The sequence below is a fragment of the Balaenoptera borealis genome (genome assembly GCF_965194805.1).
Source record: "Balaenoptera borealis genome assembly, chromosome: 15".
In the NCBI taxonomy this organism is placed as follows: Eukaryota; Metazoa; Chordata; class Mammalia; order Artiodactyla; family Balaenopteridae; genus Balaenoptera; species Balaenoptera borealis.
In genome coordinates, this window is record NC_138871.1 from 47,789,382 (window position 1) to 47,809,904 (window position 20,523).

Sequence of the window (20,523 nt, forward strand, 5' to 3'; positions counted from 1 at the left end):
AAGATAGAAAGCCCAGAGATTAACCCACGCACCTATGGTCAACTAATTTATGACAAAGGAGGCAAAGATATACAATGGAGAAAAGACAGTCTCTTCAATAAGTGGTGCTGGGAAAACTGGACAGCTACATGTAAAAGAATGAAATTAGAATACTCCCTAACACCATACACAAAAATAAACTCAAAATGGATTAAGAGACCTAAATATAAGACTGGACACTATAAAACTCTTAGAGGAAAACATAGGAAGAACACTCTTTGACATAAATCACAGCAAGATCTTTTTTGATCCACCTCCTAGAGTAATGGAAATAAAAGCAAAAATAAACAAGTGGGACCTAGTGAAACTTCAAAGCTTTTGCACAGCAAAGGAAACCATAAACAAGACGAAAAGACAACCCTCAGAATGGGAGAAAATATTTGCAAATGAATCAACGGACAAAGGATTAATCTCCAAAATATATAAACAGCTCATTCAGCTCAATATTAAAGAAACAAACACCCCAATCCAAAAATGGGCAGAAGACCTAAATAGACATTTCTCCAAAGAAGACATACAGACGGCCACGAAGCACATGAAAAGATGCTCAACATCACTAATTATTAGAGAAATGCAAATCAAAACAACAATGAGGTATCACCTCACTCCTGTTAGAATGGGCATCATCAGAAAATCTACAAACAACAAATGCTGGAGAGGGTGTGGAGAAAAGGGAACCCTCTTGCACTGTTGGTGGGAATGTAAATTGATACAGCCACTATGGAGAACAATATGGAGGTTCCTTAAAAAACTAAAAATAGAATTACCATATGACCCAGCAATCCCACTACTGGGCATATACCCAGAGAAAACCGTAATTCAAAAAGACACATGCACCCGAATGTTCATTGCAGCACTATTTACAATAGCCAGGTCATGGAAGCAACCTAAATGCCCATCAACAGACGAATGGATAAAGAAGTTGTGGTACATATATACAATGGAATATTACTCAGCCATAAAAAGGAACGAAATTGAGTCATTTGTAGAGACGTGGATGGATCTAGAGACTGTCATACAGAGTGAAGTAAGTCAGAAAGAGAAAAACAAATATCGTATATTAATGCATGCATGTGGAACCTAGAAAAATGGTACAGATGAGCCAGTTTGCAGGGCAGAAGTTGAGACACAGATGTAGAGAATGGACATATGGACACCAAGGGGGGAAAACTGCGGTGGGGTGGGGATGGTGGTGTGCTGAATTGGGCGATTGGGATTGACATGTATACACTGATGTGTACAAAATTGATGCCTAATAAGAACCTGCAGTATAAAAAAACAAACAAAACAACTAATACTAAACTTTCATTGGGTTATTTGTATGGAAATATGTTAATATAAATGTTTCAGACATTACATGAAAAAAAAAAAAAGAAAATTCAAAAATAAAAAATAGTGTCTAATTTGTTCACACCCTATAGAATTTATGATTTAAATAGCCATTTATTCATTCTAAACCTATATAATGTCATGATAACTGCAAAATAACTTGTTACATGTGAAGAGGAGATAAAACAAATTAGCTCTCCTGCTCTTCCTGTTTGATCATAATATCCAGTAGAAAGATGAGACATAAAAGCAAATACTTTAATACAGGATACAGATTACTCTTGGCAGCCCCAACTTCAGTATGCTTGCCATTTTCAGAGCTTCTCTCTAAGAGATGTGTCTCAATCAGTAGCTGTATTGGAATTAGAGGACACACATGACCAAAGCCGATTGGTTTGGATTGGCTTTTGATCCAGAGGCAGTCTATCTAAACCATAGGTTGGCCAGTTCTATATAAAGTGGTCTTGCGGAAAAGCTCTGGCAAAAGGAGGAATGGTGACTAATTTGGTTAGTCAGATCTTATGTCTGGGTCGTTTTGAATTTGAGACAGGTAACATAAAGGAGTGGTGGCTGTAGTCAAAGGACACAGAGAGAACTTGAGTTGCAGAGATTAGTCAAGACCTTTCAGTGAGAGCACAGACTAAGAATCAGAAAGATTCTGGGATTGAGAAGACAACCACATACTTGTACTATGAGAATAACTTTCTCTTAACAGTTTCTGACCATCTCATATCCCTGAGACTGTGGAGAAATTTTTAGGTTTATATAAGGGATTGATGCATAGAAAGGATTTCTGTCTTTCTCCCAAATAAATTCACATTTTAAAAACATTTTTTATACAATTTTTAAAGGTTACACTCCATTTACAGTTATTACAGAATATTGGTTATATTCCCCATGTTGTATAATACATCCTTGTAGCCCATCTTACACCCAATAGTTTGTACCTCCCACTCCTCCACTCCTATACAGCCCCTCCCCCACCACTGGTAACCACTAGTTTGTTCTCTGTATCTGTGAGTCTGTTTCATTTTTGTTATATTCACTGGTTTGGTTTTTTTTTTTTGATTCCACATATAAGTGATGTCATACAGTGTTTGTCTTTCTCTGACATATTTCACTTAGCATAATGCCCTCCGAGTCCATCCGTGTTGCTGCAAAATTTTTCTTCTGTTTTATGGCTGAGTAGTATGCCATTGTGTGCATGGAAGGGGGGCAAAATTTTCTTCTTTTTTATGGCTGAATAGTATTCCATTGTGTGTGTGGGGGGGTATATATATATACACCACATCTTCTTTATCCATTCATTTGTTGATGGACACTTAGGTTGCTTCCGTATCTTGTCAATTGTAAATAATGCTTCTAGGAACATTGGGGGTGAATGTACTTTTCTCCACTCCTTCCAGAGGAGGGTTAGAAGGGAAGGAAGAAAAGATAGAGGAGCCAAGTGCCTCCCGTGGAAGCAAGGGAGGCTCTGTAGGAAGTCAGGAAGAGCAGAGACATACAGAAGGGAAGTCAATGTTTACATGGGGCCTATGGAAACAGAGGCTGGCTGGCCAGCCTGCTGACTCCAGGGTAATGGAGGGCAGCACCCTCCCCCTTTAGGATCTGAGGTGCTATCCATTCACTCTCTTCCTCAGTTAATCTCAGAGCTTCCTATTCCGTGTTGGGTTTTGACTGCCCCCTCCAGAGGAAGGGTTTGTTCTGCACCCAAATGCATTCCCAGGGGCTTCTTCTAAAAGAGCAAAAAGGGGCCTGGGGATAGGGTGTCTGAAGGTTAAGGTCGCAATAGGTATCCTCTTCTTCTTTGTAAATAATATTTTTATACTCCACCCTTGCCAACTCAGTCTTTATACATGGAATTCCCCAAATGGAATTTGGGGTGGGGTTTTTCTGTTCTTCCCCCCAAGTGGGTGAGCATGGGAGAAAGGTATGTATTTAAATTCACATTTTTTGAGGTAACCCAAATGAGCCTCTGTTCTTTGAACCTAAATACATTAATGAAAATAAGGATATTCCACCCCATTGACATACACAGAAGTGAAGATGTGACTTGGCTAAAATTTGACAAAAGAGTGTACATTAGAACTATTCTAATTGAAAAATAAAATACTCTTGGAAAGAAATTTGCTTCCTCCATGAAAACCCTGTAAAGATGTATATGTCTGAAAGAACATTCTAAGACTAGAAAAGACTTTAGAAGTTACCAAATCTAATCTCCCCCACAGTTCACAAATCCTGCCTGAACCCAGGCAGATGATCAAGCTCTCTGTTTAAATACTAAACTTTCAGGGACTATTTTACCCTATTCATATGGTAGCCCTTGCCCTGTTGTGAAAAAGCACATCTATGTGCAAATTGTGAGAAAGCTTTTTCCTATGCTGTGTTAAATCCTGTCTTCCTTTAATTTATATCAATTAGTCCTTGCCTACCAGAACAACAAAGACTACTCCTCACCTACACTGACAAATTTCTAATTTTTGAAGATAATTGGAAAGTTCTCATAATTCCTTACTTTTATAAGGTAAACAGCCCCTCCATTAGCTATTCTCAAACAACCTCAAATAATATAGTTCCCTAATCCTTCCTTATCCTGTCACATTCCACTCTGGTTGCTTGCTGATTTATCACTGAGCAAAGCCAAACAAAACTGATACAACTGCATATTTTTCTACATTCATATTAATAAGCTTTCAAACATACTAATTTATTCCATGAAAGGTAAAAATTCCATTTTTTACATCTGTATACTTTATCTTCATATTCCATGGTAGGCATAATGCAAGACACAAGGATGTTCAAATCCTACTGTTTGTTTGCAAGGAGGTTATATCAAGTTTAGAGGATAATAAACATTTTATAGTCATTACCTCTCCAGGATCTGTCTCTTTTACATCTCTATCATCTCTATGCATCATGTCACTTTACTCAAGAGAAAAATCAACAGTAGAAAGTGATTAATGAGAAAGCAACAAATTTGGGTGCAAGTAGACCAAGAAACACTGAAGTTTTTATAAAAGTATGGTTGTAGGAGACCTCCAAACATCCCCTGGAGGATTACTGAACATATTGAGCATTTTTCCTTGATTTTAATTTAGGCTGCATTCCCATTAGAAATTCTACTTAATTAGGGCATTTGTTAAAAGTCCATAATGTTAATTCAATGGAAAAATTCCAGTAGTAGTCTATTAGATTTTTTGTGTTAACATTGCACATTTCTTAGAAATACATTAAATAGATACTCTTATTAAAAGTTATAACTATCACAATCCAAATCTCTATTTCAAACAGCAAAATTACTTTTATTCTTAATTATTCAACGAAGAGCTATAAATGTACACTTCATTTAGAAGTTATTTAGCATGTGGTGTACTTGGCTGCTATGACAGAAGAATCAGTGCACATTTTCTCAAAAGGAAGTGAAGATATAGCTTGATTTTTAGTTCAGAAACTAAGAGGATAGTTCTTTATCTTCATTATCGTGATGTAAGATGCACAAGCCTATGGCATGTCTTTTTTTTAAATATAATAAAGCATTTTTAAATTTTATTTATTTATTTATTTATTTTTGGCTGTGCTGGGTCTTCCTTGCTGTGCGTGGGCTTTCTCTAGTTGGGGTGAGCGGGGGCTACTCAGCTACTCTTTGTTGCGGTGCATGGGCTTTTCATTGTGGTGGCTTCTCTTGTTGCGGGGCACAGGCTCTAGGCGTGTGAGCTTCAGTAGTTGTGGCATGTGAGCTCAGTAGTTGTGGCACATGGGCTTCATTGTTCTGCGGCATGTGGGATCTTCCCAGACCAGGGATCGAACCTGTGTCCCCTGCATTGGCAGGCAGATTCCCAACCAGTGTGCCACCAGGGAAGTCCCTGGCATGTCTTATAGCACCAAAATATTATGATATTTATTAATATGCTTATCTTGGGCATTGTAGAGAGAAATTATTTGAACACATGACACTATATTCAAATTTTTCATATAAATATTTTGATAGCATGATTGGTAGTGACATGCCTGGTTTCCTACTTTTAGGCCTTTCTTGTACCTTAGCTCTAATCAATTCTAATTACAAGTTCATATGTTTATATTTATTTATAAATTGTATACATTTATTACTCTTAACATACCATTATAAAAAGAACAAACAAGAATAAAAATTTAAAGAATTTGATAAACATGAAATAAACAATATTTTAAATATATATTTGATTTTTATATATCATTGGTACAAGTTGTTTTGTCCTTATAGTTGGTGAGAACATCTTGAGTGAACAATGCGATTGACTGTGTCCTTCTTGATCAGATTAGCATCTTATTTACTCATCATTTGGCTTCAAGGAACTCCTATACTAACAGTAGAAATGCAATCTCTGTGATTTTCCTTTTGTTTACTTACACTTGCATTGTTCTTTCATTTTTATTAAGAGTTTCTTTGCGGAAACTTATTTTAGGAGAGTTAGTTTAATTAAAACCCGAGAGCATAATCCATAAATCTATTTTGCCAGGCTGATGTGAGATCACAGTGTATTCTAAGGCACAGAATGTAAACAAGGGCAAGAAGGAAGGTCTGGATTGAGGCCCATGAATCTGTATTTTTAAATGAATTCTCCAGAGGATTCATAGTTTTCAAACCACATTTTGAGATACTACTTCAGACTCTGGAATCAATCAAAACTTCAGACTAACTCAAAAAATCTCAAGTTAAGTGCTTGGGTATCTCAGCACCAAAGCATATTTGCTCATAGTTTTGGACTGATTTCACTCTTCAATGAAAATAAATGCACTTCTGTCCTTTCCATATGAAGCCAAACAACAATCCGATATCTCAGTCTAAGAAGCAGCTCTTCTTAAGGTTTTCAACCTTCATTCTATCCTCCCTGATGCTGACCATACTCTGGCTGGATAGCTGCATGTTATCTACCGCCTTCTTGCTGTGTTCTGCAACAACTCCCACTTGCTGAACTTCCATGACCCCCCACCCCGCACTGAGGTAGAAAAGAGACCTAAAGTGACTTGGGTGTCTAATGTGTGTGAGATATAATTTTAGTCATTTACATTGATTATCTCAAGTAACTTTTATAATAATACTAATAGGTAGGTGTTCTTAGCCCTATCTTACATAGGAATAAATATAGGTTCTGAGAGCTTAAATAAATTCAGGTCACTCAGGCAGTTAAGTGGCAGAGTCGGCGTGCCTGATTCAAAACTCTTTGTTCTTCCAGTTTATTGGAAGATTGGGACTGACATATACACACTACTATATATAAAATAGATAACTAATAAGGAACTACTGCGTAGCACAGGGAACTCTACTCAATACTCTGTAATGGCCTATATGGGAAAAGAATCTAAAAAAGAGTGGATATATGTATATGTCTAACTGATTCACTTTGTTGTACACCTGAAACTAACACAACATTGTAAATCAACTATACTCCAATAAAAATTAAAAAAACAAAACAAAACTCTTTGCTCTTTCAAAGACACTATCCTGCCTTCCCATCAGTCTTTCCCTACCTGGACAGTCCTAAAACCCACTAAGCTATGTGCTCCTTTCAGTCCTTTCAACAATAAGAACAAGCTCCTTTCTAATATAATTCTAAAATTAAAAGAAAAATCCTGGTAAAAGAGAAATCTTGTATTTTCGAAGGCAGATATTTTCTTATGGCTATGTATTAGACATATCACATTTACTTCCACTTTAGCCATTCTTCAAATTTAGAATGGGAATGTGATAAATACCTATCTCTTGAAAAGGAAATGAAATCTAATCTCTTTACCACCCTTATGTGTGTGGTTGTCTCATAATGGCAACCAAAACATTAAGTAAAGCAGGGAAAAATATCACAGGTTTTGAGTTAGCAAAGTTGAATTTTAATCCACCCATGACTTAACATAAGTAAACCTAAACAAGTTATTTTACTCCACAAGTTGAAAAATCATTACCTGTAAAATGCAGATTAAAATGTATATCACAGAGTTATTATGGGGATTAAATGATAGCATATCTAAAGTAGCTAGGAAAACTAACAATAGGAAGCATGTTTAGAAAAAGAATCAAGGGCATGGGAGAAAATTAATGATAATATATAAAGTACTGACTTGATATTTTTGCCATTACTGTAAAAACGTGGACTTTATTGATCATTTTAATCAGTGCCTAATTAGCTCCTGTTCAAATATTGAGATACTTATACCTATTAAGATATAGCCTCTTCACTGATTCTTAAGTATAAATCAGAAAAAATAAATTTTAACACTCTCTTTCCTTAAAAAAAACCTACTCCCTGTGGCTTCATGTTATGTGTTTAAGATTTATTACAACAAATATATGAGCTCCGGGACAGCTCAAGAAATAGAATCCTTTCTCTTTGTCCTCTAATTCACTGCATGGGGAAGACCCATTTTCATTAACCAAATAAACAAGGAATGGTCAGCAGAAACACTGATCTTAAGCATGCTTAGAAAATGAGTCAAGGGCATGGGTGAAGATTAATAATTAGCATTAGGTCCCAGGGGAGAGAGTGAGACCATGAGCTGGAGATAACCGTCAGGAACAAGTAATGAGGAATGGGCCCAGAAGCAGAATGTAGCACATGGTTAAGAGGTAAAAGCACATTGCAAAATATAATTTGTATATAGTGCAAAGAAACCAAGATTAGTACATACGAACTCTGTGACATGGGGATAAGCACATGATTTGAATAGAATGAAAAACTAGGCCCTGCAAACACACACACACACACATACACACACACAGAGTTTACTACTGAAATAAAAGGACTATGTAACACCATTTAAAAGATAATCCAAATATTTGCTTCATAGAACTCATAAAAATACCATTTTTCTCAATTTTGTCTTCTAGGATGAGAGCTGCCATATAAAGAACTTTGGGCTATCTAGCTAAAGGCCCTGGAAAATAAGAGGAAAAAGGCCACATGGAAGTGAACTAAAGCCCCACATGATTGAGCCCACTGGTAACCCAAGAAGAAAGATGCCCAGTCACCCCAGACAGCTCCCAGCCTTTTGGGCTCTCCCAAATGAGACACCAAACATGAGAATGAGGCCATCTTGGATCCTCTAGTCTCAATGAAAGCAATCCTAGGTGACACCATGTGGAGCAGAGATGAGCGATTCCTACTAAGCCCCATCTAAATGTTTGATACTTAGAATCGTAAAGAATACTGTGGTTGCTTTAAGCCACAGTGTCTTGGGGTTCTTTTATTTCTTTCAAGGCCCACTCAAACCCCACCTCCTCTTTCATGTCTTCTCCAAATACTCCAACCTGTTTTGAACTTGTTTGTTTTCATTGGTCACATGTAACTTCCTACTTTGTATGATTTAATGTTTATGTCTATGTCTATGTATCATTTAGGATAAAAACTAGCTGCAAGTAACAGAATATACAATTTAAATGGCTTAATCATATAGGAATTTACTTTTCTCATCTTATCAGATATGTGAAGATAGGAGATTACTGGCATTTGGCATTTGTTTAGCTTCTTAACCATGTCAGGGACATTTTTCAGTTCTCTTAGCCTTTTTCTCATGCTCACAAGCATAGACACAACCATTACAACTTCATTCAATGAAGGAAGAAAAACAGTATTAATTATCTCTCTCTATTTTTAATCAAAATATCTAAATCTTTCCCTTGGCAGACTTCATTCTTTTGTATGTGGATATCCAGTTTTCCCAACACTATTTTTTGAAGAGACTGTCTGGTCTAGGCACCCCTGTTTCCGCATTGTCTAGTCTAGGCATCATTATCTAAGATCATTTGCCCATATACATGAGTCAGAAATGTGCCAATGTATCATTTTCCAAACGTGTATAGTAGAGGCAGACAAATAAAGAGGAGACTGGAAATCTCCTGAATGTTGTATAAAATATCCTCAAGAGTCTGCTATGATCTCTACCACAACAATGACTGCATTACAAGACAAATAATAAGCACCAAACACACGCTTTTTTCAATCAATGAAAATATGGTGATCTACTACTTTGTGTCCAAAGCAATACTCTGAAGTAGTCTGAGTAAAGTCAATGACATTGACGGTTCTGGAAAATTATATATTTAATAATAATAATAATAAAATTAAGAATAAGACAAAAATTTATCATGTATATTTCCCCAATGAGTTCATATGAAGAAAGGGAGTAGAGAGAATATTCCATTAAACCACAAAACTACATAAACCAAATTATATAATTAACAAAATAACAGAGCTAAAGGCAGTACATTGATTCATGAGGGGAAGCCAGGAAAAAAAAGAAGCATCAGGAATAAATTTAAACTTAATATAAAAAAACAATGTCCCCAAAACCCTAGAATAAGGCGGTAAATCAGAAAGCAGTGTTGGAAAACAAACAAACAATAACAACAACAAAAAATACTAAGGGACACAGTCAAAACAATGAAACAAAGATCATAGAACATTCTACTAGAGAATATGACAGACAAGGAACATGACTGCCAAGCTGTTGTCTGAATTAAACACATTTCCTTCTCAAGAAGAGTCATCTATAATTTCTCTTATATGAGGAATAAGGCAAGAATGCCCACTCTCACTATTTCTCTTCAACACAGTACTAGAAGTCTTAGTCAGAACCATTAGGCAAGAAAAAGAAATAAAAGGTATACAAGTTGGAAATTTAGAAGTAAAATTATTTATTTTTACATATGATCTTCTTTGAGAAAACCCTAAAGATTTCACACACATGAAAATTGTTAGAACAAATGAATTCAGCAGATATACAGGATACAAAATCAACATACAAAAATTAATTGCATTCCTGTACACTAAAAATGGACAATCCAAAAAGGAAATTAAGAAAACAATTCCACGTATAATAGCATCAAAAAGAATAAAACACTTAGAAGTAAACTTAACCAAATATAGAAAAGACTTGTATGTTGAAAACTACAAAAAATGCTGAAAGAAATTAAAGAAGACACAAATAAATGGAAAGACATTTTGTGTTCATGGATTGGAAGACAGCATTGTTAAGATATCAATACCACACAAAGCAATCTACAGATTCAATGAAATCCCTATCAAAATTCCAATGCCATTTGGGGGCAAAAATAGAAAAAAAAATCCTAAAGTTCATGTGAAATCTCAAGAAACCCCAAATAGCCAAAACAATCTTTAAAAACAACAACAAACCTGAAGTCTTAACACTTCCTGATTTCAAAACATATAACAAAGCTATAGTAATCAAAACAGTGTAGTACTGGCATAAAAACAGATATGTACACCAAGGGAACAAATCAGAGATTCAGAAATAAATCTTCACATATATGATCGGTTGATCTTTGTAAGGTTGCCAAGATCATGCTATGGTGAAAGAACAGGCTCTAACAAATGGTAATGGGAAAACTGGATATCCACATGCCCAAGAATTAAGTTGGATCCTCAACTTACAACATACACAAAAATTAATGCAAAATGAATTAAAGACCTAAACATAAGGCCTAAAACTATAAAATTCCTATGATAAAATATAGGGAAAAAACTTCATGACATTGGACTTGGCAATGATTTCTTAGATATGACACCAAAATTACAGGCAGCAAAAGCAAAAATAGACAAATGAGATAACATCCAACTTTAAAATTTCTATGCAGCAAAACAATCAACACAGTGAAAAGGCAACCTAGGGAATGGGAGGAAACATTTGCAAATCTTGTGTCTGATAAGGGTTTAATATCCAGAATATATCAAAAACCCATACAACTCAACAACAACAAAATAACCTGATTTAAAAATGGGCAAAGAATTTGAATAGACATTTCTTGGAAAAACATAAACAAATAGCCAACAAGCATTTAAAAAATATTCAACTAATCCTTGATTAGTGATAATAGTACTGATCACTAGAGAAATGCAAATCGAAACCACAGTGAGATATTGCCTCAGACCCATAAGGATGGCCACTATTAAAACTCACACACACGCACACACGCACACACACACACACACACACACACACACAGAAAATGACAAGTGTTGGCAAAGATAGGAAGAAAATTCAAACCCCTGTGCACTGTTGGAGGCAATGTAAAATGGTGCAGCCACTATGGAAAACAATATGGAGGTTCCTCAAAAAACTAAAAATAGAACTACCATATGATCTAGCAATCCCTCTTCTTTTCTTTTGGTTATATATCCAAAAGAATTGAAAGCAGGATATGAAAGAGGTATATGCATATCTATATTTATTGCAGCTATTCTCAATAGCCATAATATGGAACAACACAAACATTCATTGACAAATGCATGGATAAAGAAAGTGTGGTGTATACACACAATGAAATATTATTCAGCCTTGAAAAAGAAGGAAATTCTGTTACATGCTATAACATGGATGAACCTTGAGAACATTATAAGTGATATAAGGTGGTCATAAAGAAAAATACTTTATGATTCCACTTATTTAAGAATTCTAAAGTAGTCAGATGAGTAGAAACATAAAGTGGATTAGTGGTTGTCAGGGGCTCTAAGGAGTTAGAAATGAGTTGTTCAATGGGTACAGAGTTTCAGTTTTACAAAACGAAAAAGCTCTAGAAATATGTTTTGCAATGTGAATATGGTTAACACTACTAAATTGTGCACTTAAAAATGATAAAAATGGTAAATTTTGTTATGTGTTTTTTTACCATGATTAAAAATAAAACTAGTCATCTATATTTTATCCTGTTTTATCATCATGAAGCATGTATCTTGATTAAAAGAAGAAATTTATTTCTCTCTTTCTATATTACACCTATAGCAACTATCTGAAGGTAAGTTATTACCTTTAGAATTAACTGCTCATGAAGTTCACCTTCATTAACAATTACATTTGAACTCTTTTCTCAGTATTACCCAGTTGTATCATAATGACAGATTTCCCTGTGAAAACTGGGCTGTTCTCTTCCTCAAGCCAGGTATTTTCATTAAAAGATGAGAGAGAAAGAAAGAGAGAGAAAGAAAGGAAGAAGTTTCTGAACTGATTGGTTAGTCTTGGCTATTTATACAATAAAATATTTTAATAAGAAACAGCAATAGGAGTACTATTAGATTATTGGTTGCTTTGAGGTTAGAAAGCCTATGATTTCTCTATTGAGAATTAGTTCTACTTACTGGATGATGGGAATTTACACCAAAGTCAAAGAGCTTCACTAAATTTTTTCATTAATTAAAGAACTTAATTATCAGCCATTGCAGTAATTTCTCCTCCTAAATGATAACAAATCCCTAATACACTTGCTTGGTTTACCTGTACCCTTGGTTCCTTAGAGTTGTGATCATTATTTTAGAAATTAAATTCTCAGTCTCAATCTTTGCATTTATAATTTTTTTTTTTTTAATTGTCACCATGCCACACAGCTTGCAAGATTTTAGTTCACCTACCAGGGATTGAACCCAAGCCATGACAGTGAAAGCACACAGTCCTAACCACTAGACCACCAGGGAATTCCCTAAAACATCTTCTACTATTGAGGTTGGAAAAGTATGTTCTAAACATATTCTAATCTGGAAGCAAAGTGGAAATCACAGGAGTATTTTATCAAGAATTATGAGATTAGAAAAGCAGCTAAAAAGTGCCAAGTATTCAGATGCTATCATATAAGTGGATTTTGGCATCATTTCTGCCACACTGAGTGAATTAGTAATCTAAATGTTTTTAGGGAGAGGGGTTGAATGTGAGGATCCTTGAAAAGATGAGTTCAGCATAACCAAATATAAAGTGATAAGACACAAGAAGAGACTTCAACAAAACAGCAGATGAGACCAAATGGAAATACATTTCCCAGAATTCCCCTCCCTGTTTAATCCCAGATTGGTGTTGGCCACAAGAGACATTTTTATGAGATTCGGACGATGAATGTGAAGCAGTAGCCACCCATTTTTATGCTGTGAAGGTTGATGTAGAGCATCAGGCACATGTAGTAGCTCAGGAATGAATTAGGGCAATAACTAGACCAGCATCCTCCATCTCCCGTCAACATCCTCCCCTTCAGTTCCTTTGATTTTGGAGCCAACACGTGTGTCCTTGTGGTGAAGAGCCCTACCTTCTCCCCCAGGTGATCCACCATGCCAAGGTTACAAGTGATGAGAGACATACCTGGGTCCCAGATATACTCATGAGTTCTAGTTACTGACTTTTTCCACATCCTGTTTTTCTTCCTGAGTGCCAGTCTGGCTGACCAAAACAGCTTCAGAATTCACACTAGACAGAGAAGCCTAGAGCTGGATCCAATAGGTCTCACAATTATGTAAAGTTTAACTCCTAAAATAAATCCCTTATTCTACAACGGCTGATGACTTGTAAGGGTTCTGCTTCTCTGATCAAACCATGCCTGATTAAAAGGGTCTGCAAGAAAGGCTTTGTAGGGGGTGGTAGGTGAATTGTACTGATGGCCCTGATCATTCATACCCTCTGTCCTGTAACTTTACAGTCCCTCCACACTCTGATTCTGGGCTCATCTGTGTGATTTTCATTGACCAATGAGATATTAGCAAATGTGACCCAAACTTGAAAAGCACATGTTCGCTTTTCCTTGCCTCCTTCCAGAACTGGGTTTTCTTGCCCTTGAATCCCTGCCTCCGGGCTAAATTGCTGAAGGGATAGGAGAGAGACCTCCAGCAAAGCTCAGTCATCATATCCAAGGTCAACCTAAACTTAAACTGTCCCACCTCCCTACCCCCGCCCAGGACACATCATTGATCTCATGATTAAGCCCAAATGAGATTAGCTAAGCCTAGCCAAGATTAGCAGAACGAACCAGCTCTATCTTCATGAGGAATAAAAATTTTAATTATTTAAAGACTTTGAAGTGCTTTGTAATGCAACAATAGCTAATTAATGCAGTAAGCATAGATCAAGTTACCAAAAAGTAATCTTTCCCAGTTATGGGGGCTAGGGGAGAACCTAGCACTTATTGACTGCTTGCTGTGTCATGCCCTATTCCAGGTATTTAATGGTATGCTACTATGTTTAATGTCACAATCATAAAATTGTCTTCATTTGTGAAATGGGGAAAAGACTATGTGTTATTTGTCTACAACTGCAACCTCAACTGGTACATTCTAAAGCCGATGCTCTTACCATTTCATTTCTCTCTAGTAAAAGAAAGACAAACACACGTGTTGCATATACACACATGTAAGCCTATATCCACTTGCCATGATAGGTGAGTAAGGAATAGCTAACTAGTTAATAAAGGCCTACACAGTGTTCTTCTTAGTTCAGTGGCAAGGAATGAAGGGTAGAACATGAGAGTCACACAGGATACTTGTAAAATTTAGTTTCACCTCTTCGTTCTGATATGGTCTCAGTGGACTAAAGGATTGGTGGAGCTTGAAGGACTGTTTGGAATTGACTCAGATACAGGAAGTACTTCCCTTCCTCCCGCGGCTATGAGCCACTGAGCAAAGCGCGCTCTCCCTCCACGAACCTAGGGAACAGATATCCTCTTTGTGAAGCAAGTCCCACGTGGCTTCAATTACCTTAGAAGAACTTCAGGAGACTGCAGTGGAGCCCCAGGCAAAGACGAATTCCCTGCTAACTGCCACTGGCCCATCCCTCATTAGTTAAAAGACATTAATATTTAAAGCAATTACTGACATCAAGGAGGTAGGGAGAAGATTATGATTTTAAAAAAAAAAAAAGGATCCTTTCTATATTGGAAGATAGGGGAACATAGAGGGGGAAAGGGGCAGAGCAAGTCCAATATTGGGGCTGAGGCCCAGAATTGTTTAACCTTGTGCTCTACTAGATACGGGCAACAAGTTCTGCTAATGCAGGTCTAGATGCAATAAAATGTGAGGCCAAATAAAATAAAAAGAACACAAGTTTGGGGACATTTCATCTTTAGAAGGTGATATGACAGATGCTACAATCATGTCTCTGAATTTCACCATTAGTAGAACATCCAAAGATACAGAACAGTGGAGGAAATACTGAGGATACTCTCTTTGGGACAATGCAATGAAGTTAAAGAAAATATTTAATTTCAGATTTGTTTGGCACTGTTCACAGCTTAACTTGCTTCGAAACCAGTTTGATAAATTTAGGGCCAGTCTTTAAGCCAAGATCAACAGTGTGACTTTCAACATTCCAAATTTTTAGAGGAGTAACAAAGATCCATAGGGACTGAGTCATTTTTTTAAAGTTGAATAGCATTGCTTTGTATTAATGTAGGGTCATTTTTCCAAGAAGCTCCAAGCATTTGATGTTACACTAATCTGATTCAGTATTCTTGAAACACAGAACTCACAGATGACAGAACTGAGACAGATGACAGTGAAGTGGCTAAATTTTTAAGATCATCTCTAAAGGACAAACCAAATCACCTGAGTGAGGTGAATGACTGGAGGAAGACTGAAAATATGATCAAGATGATGGTGTAGAGGGCGGGGGTTAATCACATTTCAGATTTTTAAGGTGTTTAATTTCTCTCCCTAGCTATTTTTCACTAAATAAAATAAAAATAACATGATATAGCAGGAAGATCTCAGAAGTGGTTGCCAGGACCACTTTTTGAAATTGTTCGCCCAAACCTGCATTCAGAGGTAAGGGTGCCTTCGTGTATGTGATAGGACAGCCACAGGCAGAGGATGAGGTACTGCAATACATACGCCACATAGATGTCACCCATACATTAAATCCAATTTCTGTTTCTATTTAGCATTGCACTCCTTATTGGGCTACTCTTTATATTCAAAAGCATCACATTTTCTAGATAAAGTAATAAATATAGCTATATAGAGAAATGAAAAATTAAACAAAAAAGATGGCTTTTTCCATGTTTTCCCATATACGCACCACCATCAGGCCCTGCTAATATTCCCTGAAGAGACAAAAAGCTGTATATACAGCAGTGCAGGATACTAAGTGGAAATCACCTGAAAAACCAGACATCTAAACCCATTTCATTTGGGAATTAGAAACTGAATAACTGAAATTAGAACAATTTAAGTCAATTTAAAGGTTTGTTTGTTGTTATTGTTGTTTTTCAATCTGACCAAGGCCATCAAAAATGAAGTCTTATTTGCGATTTTATTCAGCTTAATTTGTATCTTTCCAACACAGTCCACATGCAAAACTGTACAAGTCTATGACTAGCAAATTTTTACTATTTCATTACTATGTTATTTTGAAAGGCATTAATACTGGATACTCAACACTCAGTTTGAAATAGGTATTCTTTTCCCCATATTTTGGCAAACAATTTTTATAAATTTATTTCACAAAGAACTATTTCAATACAATACAGGACTGTGAAATTTTGCAAAACAAAAGGGTACAGAAAAATAGAATTGAGTTTTCTGTGTTCTTACAACAGTTCTGTTTAAAAACTTCATGTTCTCTATGTCTTTGCTCATTTCTAAGTTATACATTAAGATGTTTAGACAAATAACTACTTAACGGGTATCCTGCTTCTATTTTCTTCAAAAAACCCTGAGATATTAAAATGCTTCTTTTCTTCACCTATAGAAATTACCACGCAAACTGCAAAATGACAACTTTCCTGTATCTAGAACATAATTATTGCTTTTGTTGCAATCACAAAAGAAAACTCAGTAGGTTTAAATATTACCTTTTGTTACTGCACAATCTAAAGACATCACCTCTAACAGCAGATTACAGAAAACAGGACATTTCTTTTCTCTTTGGTTGCTGAGTAGCTGAGTCAGGCCATATGAAGTCAGTTGTTGCTATGACAACATATGAAACAGGGAGAAGATAACATGTCTAAATACAGAGGATTCATTTGCCTATGATAATCCATTTTTTACTTTGATAGGACACACAGGCTTGCATAGGAGGGATAGACATACCTACTTTAATTACCAAATATTTAAATTATATTAATAAAATCGGGCGCCTATCGTTTTTACTTAAAAACTAAAATCATTAATCATCTACTTGAACTACATGAATTTTTTTCACATCTTTATTTTGCTTTTTGATTAAAAGTGACGTGGGTAAATAACACATCTTTATGTACTCTCCTTCTCCTGTCACAATGTGAAATAGACCCATACGTTAAGAATGTAAGTAAGTTTTCACTATGGCATACTGTAATAAATATTTTACTATTCAATAGTTATACAGCTGAGATATAGTGATATAAGCCAGGGAATGTAAAAGCCACACTAACTCATAATTCCAAAGTGTTATAATTCAACCATACAAATTTGCCCTGGATTGAAATCAGTCACACACAGTATCTATGCACACAGAAATTTATTTTCAATCAATTTGTCAAAAACTATCTGTTATTATTTCTTATTTTTATGACTGCAAGTCATCAACTTACCTGGTGGAAAATTACTTTCTTCTACATTCACATACTAGTTTATTTTATTGCAGGAGTTACCAACCTGTGAGCTGTGTCTACTGGTCAATTCAATTTTTTTTTTTTTTTTTTTTTTGTCCTTGCCATGTGGCCTGCAGGGGGATCCCAGCTCCCTGACCAGGTACTGAACTAGTGCCCCCCGCAGTGGAAGCGCGAAGTCTTAACCACTGGACTGCCAGGGAAGTCCCCAAAAATTTAAAAAATGAATGCTTGGGAAAATATTCTCATACTCCTTATCATTATATGATAAGGCACACACCTCTGAAAATGGAGGATTTAATTATCCCCTTATCCAAGGAACTCATAAACTAGAAAAACATTCTCAGTAGTGATACTAGCAGCTATCTCAATTAATATGAAAAAAAATTATACACACACACGTGTGTGGAATTCTTAGCATGTTATAGGGAAAGAAACATGAAATATGTGGTTTTGAATTCTGCATCTGCTAATTATTCACCATGTGAATTGAGGTAAATATTTAAGTTCTGTAACCAACAGTTTTCTCATCAATTAAGTAGGAATAACTGCAATAACACAAGAACACAATACACTAACGCAATGTCTGAGAGAAATTGACTAAGACAAAAGAAGGAAAGTGCTAGAAGCCTGAAATGGTATTAGTATTTTTTTATTTATGTTTTTCATCTCCCATATCACATGCAAGTTCCTTTTTTGGCCAACTGGGGAAGGGAATTCTTGGAAGCACAGTTCTCAGATTAACCAAGTTGAGAATAGAATGATACAGCACAAAGAGAAACTTCCCTTTCTCAACTTTATAGTCACTCTGAGGTTGTTTTCATTTTTTTATGTTTAGAACTCTGGTATATGGAAAGAAGTATGGATTCAATTTTATCTTTTCATTTTATCATTTATTAAAATCTTTATTTTTCCCCACTGATTTAATACGCATTTTTATTCTATCCCAATTTGCATTTTGGTCTGAGTTTCCTATTCAGTTCCATGATTCTTTTTATGTTCCAACAACAACATGTTTTAATATTTGGCAGGGCTAGTGTGCCCTAACCGCTAATTTTAAGGTTTTTTTTTTTAAATTTAACTTTGTTTTCCCCAACTTTATTGAAATATAATTGACATATAACATTGTGTAAGTTTAAGATTTGCAATATGATTTGTTTCACTTATATATTGTGAAATGATTACCACAATAGGGTTAGTTAATACCTCCATCACCTCACATACCATTTCTTTTTTGTGATGAGAACATTTAAGATCTACTCTTAGCATCTTTCAAATGTATAATACTATATTGTTAACTATGTAATGTTACCATATTGTACATTACATCTCTAGAACTTATTCATCCTATAACTAGGAGTTTGTACTCTTTGAGCGACTTCTTCCCAACTCTCCCACTCCTCAGCCTCTGGCAACCACCATTCCACTCTGTTTCTATGAGTTTGACTTTTTTGGATTCCACATAGAAGTAATACCATACAGTATTTGTCTTTGTCTGTCTGACTTATTTCACTTAGCATAACGCACTCAAGTCCCATCCATGTTGTCACGAATGGCAGGATTTCCTCCTTTCTCATTGCTGAATAATACTTTTGTGTGTTCTCATATCTTCTTTATTCATCCATAGATGGACACTTAGGTTGTTTCCATATCTTGGCTCTTGTTAAAAGGCTGTAACGAACCTGGAGGTGCAAATATCTCTTCAAAATCCTTCAAGTTATTTTTCATTTCTTTTGGCTATATACCCAGAAGTGAAAATGCTGGAACATATGGTAATTTTATTGTCATTCTTTTTTTTTTGAGGAGCCTCCATACTATTCTCCATAGTGGTTGTACCAATACATTCCCACCAACAATGCACAAGGGTTCTCTTTTCTCCACATCCTTGCCAACACTTGCTCTTGTCTCTTTGATAATATCTATTCTAACAGGTATGAGGTGGTATCTCATTATGGTTTTGATTTACATTTTCCTGATATTGAGCATCTTTTCATGTACCTGTTGGCAATTGGTATGTCTTCCTTGGAAAAATCTCTCTTCAGGTCCTTTGCCCATTTTTAATTGGATGATAATTATTATAATTATTGCTATTGAGTTATGAGTTCTTATACATTTTAGATACTAACCTCTTCAGATAGATGGTTTGCAAATGTTTTGCTCCATTCTGTAGGTTGCCTTTTCATTTCGTTGATTGTTTCTTTTGCTGTGCAGTAGCTTTTAAGTTTGATGCAGTGTCACTTGTTGGTTTTTGCTTTTGCTGCTTGTGCTTTTGGTGTCATATCCAAAAAATCATTGTCAAGACCCATATCAAGGAACTTTTTTCCTATGTTTTCTTCTACCTACCTCAACTCAAGAATTAGAAGACAAAGTAGATGGAGAAAGAAAACGAGAAAGAGAAAGGTGAAGAGGAAGAGAAGAAGGTGAAGGAGAACAAGGAGGAGACAACTACAGAATTTTAGAGCTGATGACAGTAGTTTTTCCCAGAGAATCTAATGAGAAAAGCATTCCTAAAGTAAATGATGTAGGTTTCATTTGGGTTAAATGTCTTCAAAATTGGAGCTATATCTGTCAATAAGCTAGCCGCATGTCAATTCAGTAGTAGGCACATAAGCGTAGTCAGTCAGTATTCGCTAGTTAAATCAATATGACTCTTTTCAAAGAAAAAAATTACCGGCATAAGTGTCATTTACCCCTTACAATATATTGCAAGAAAAAGTAATTTAAGCATTTTGAAGTTGAAAACTAACTTTTAATGCAAGAAATACCTGAATTCTACGGTGAAAATAGAAAGGCAAATGAGCATTTGTGATTACCTTCCATCCCTC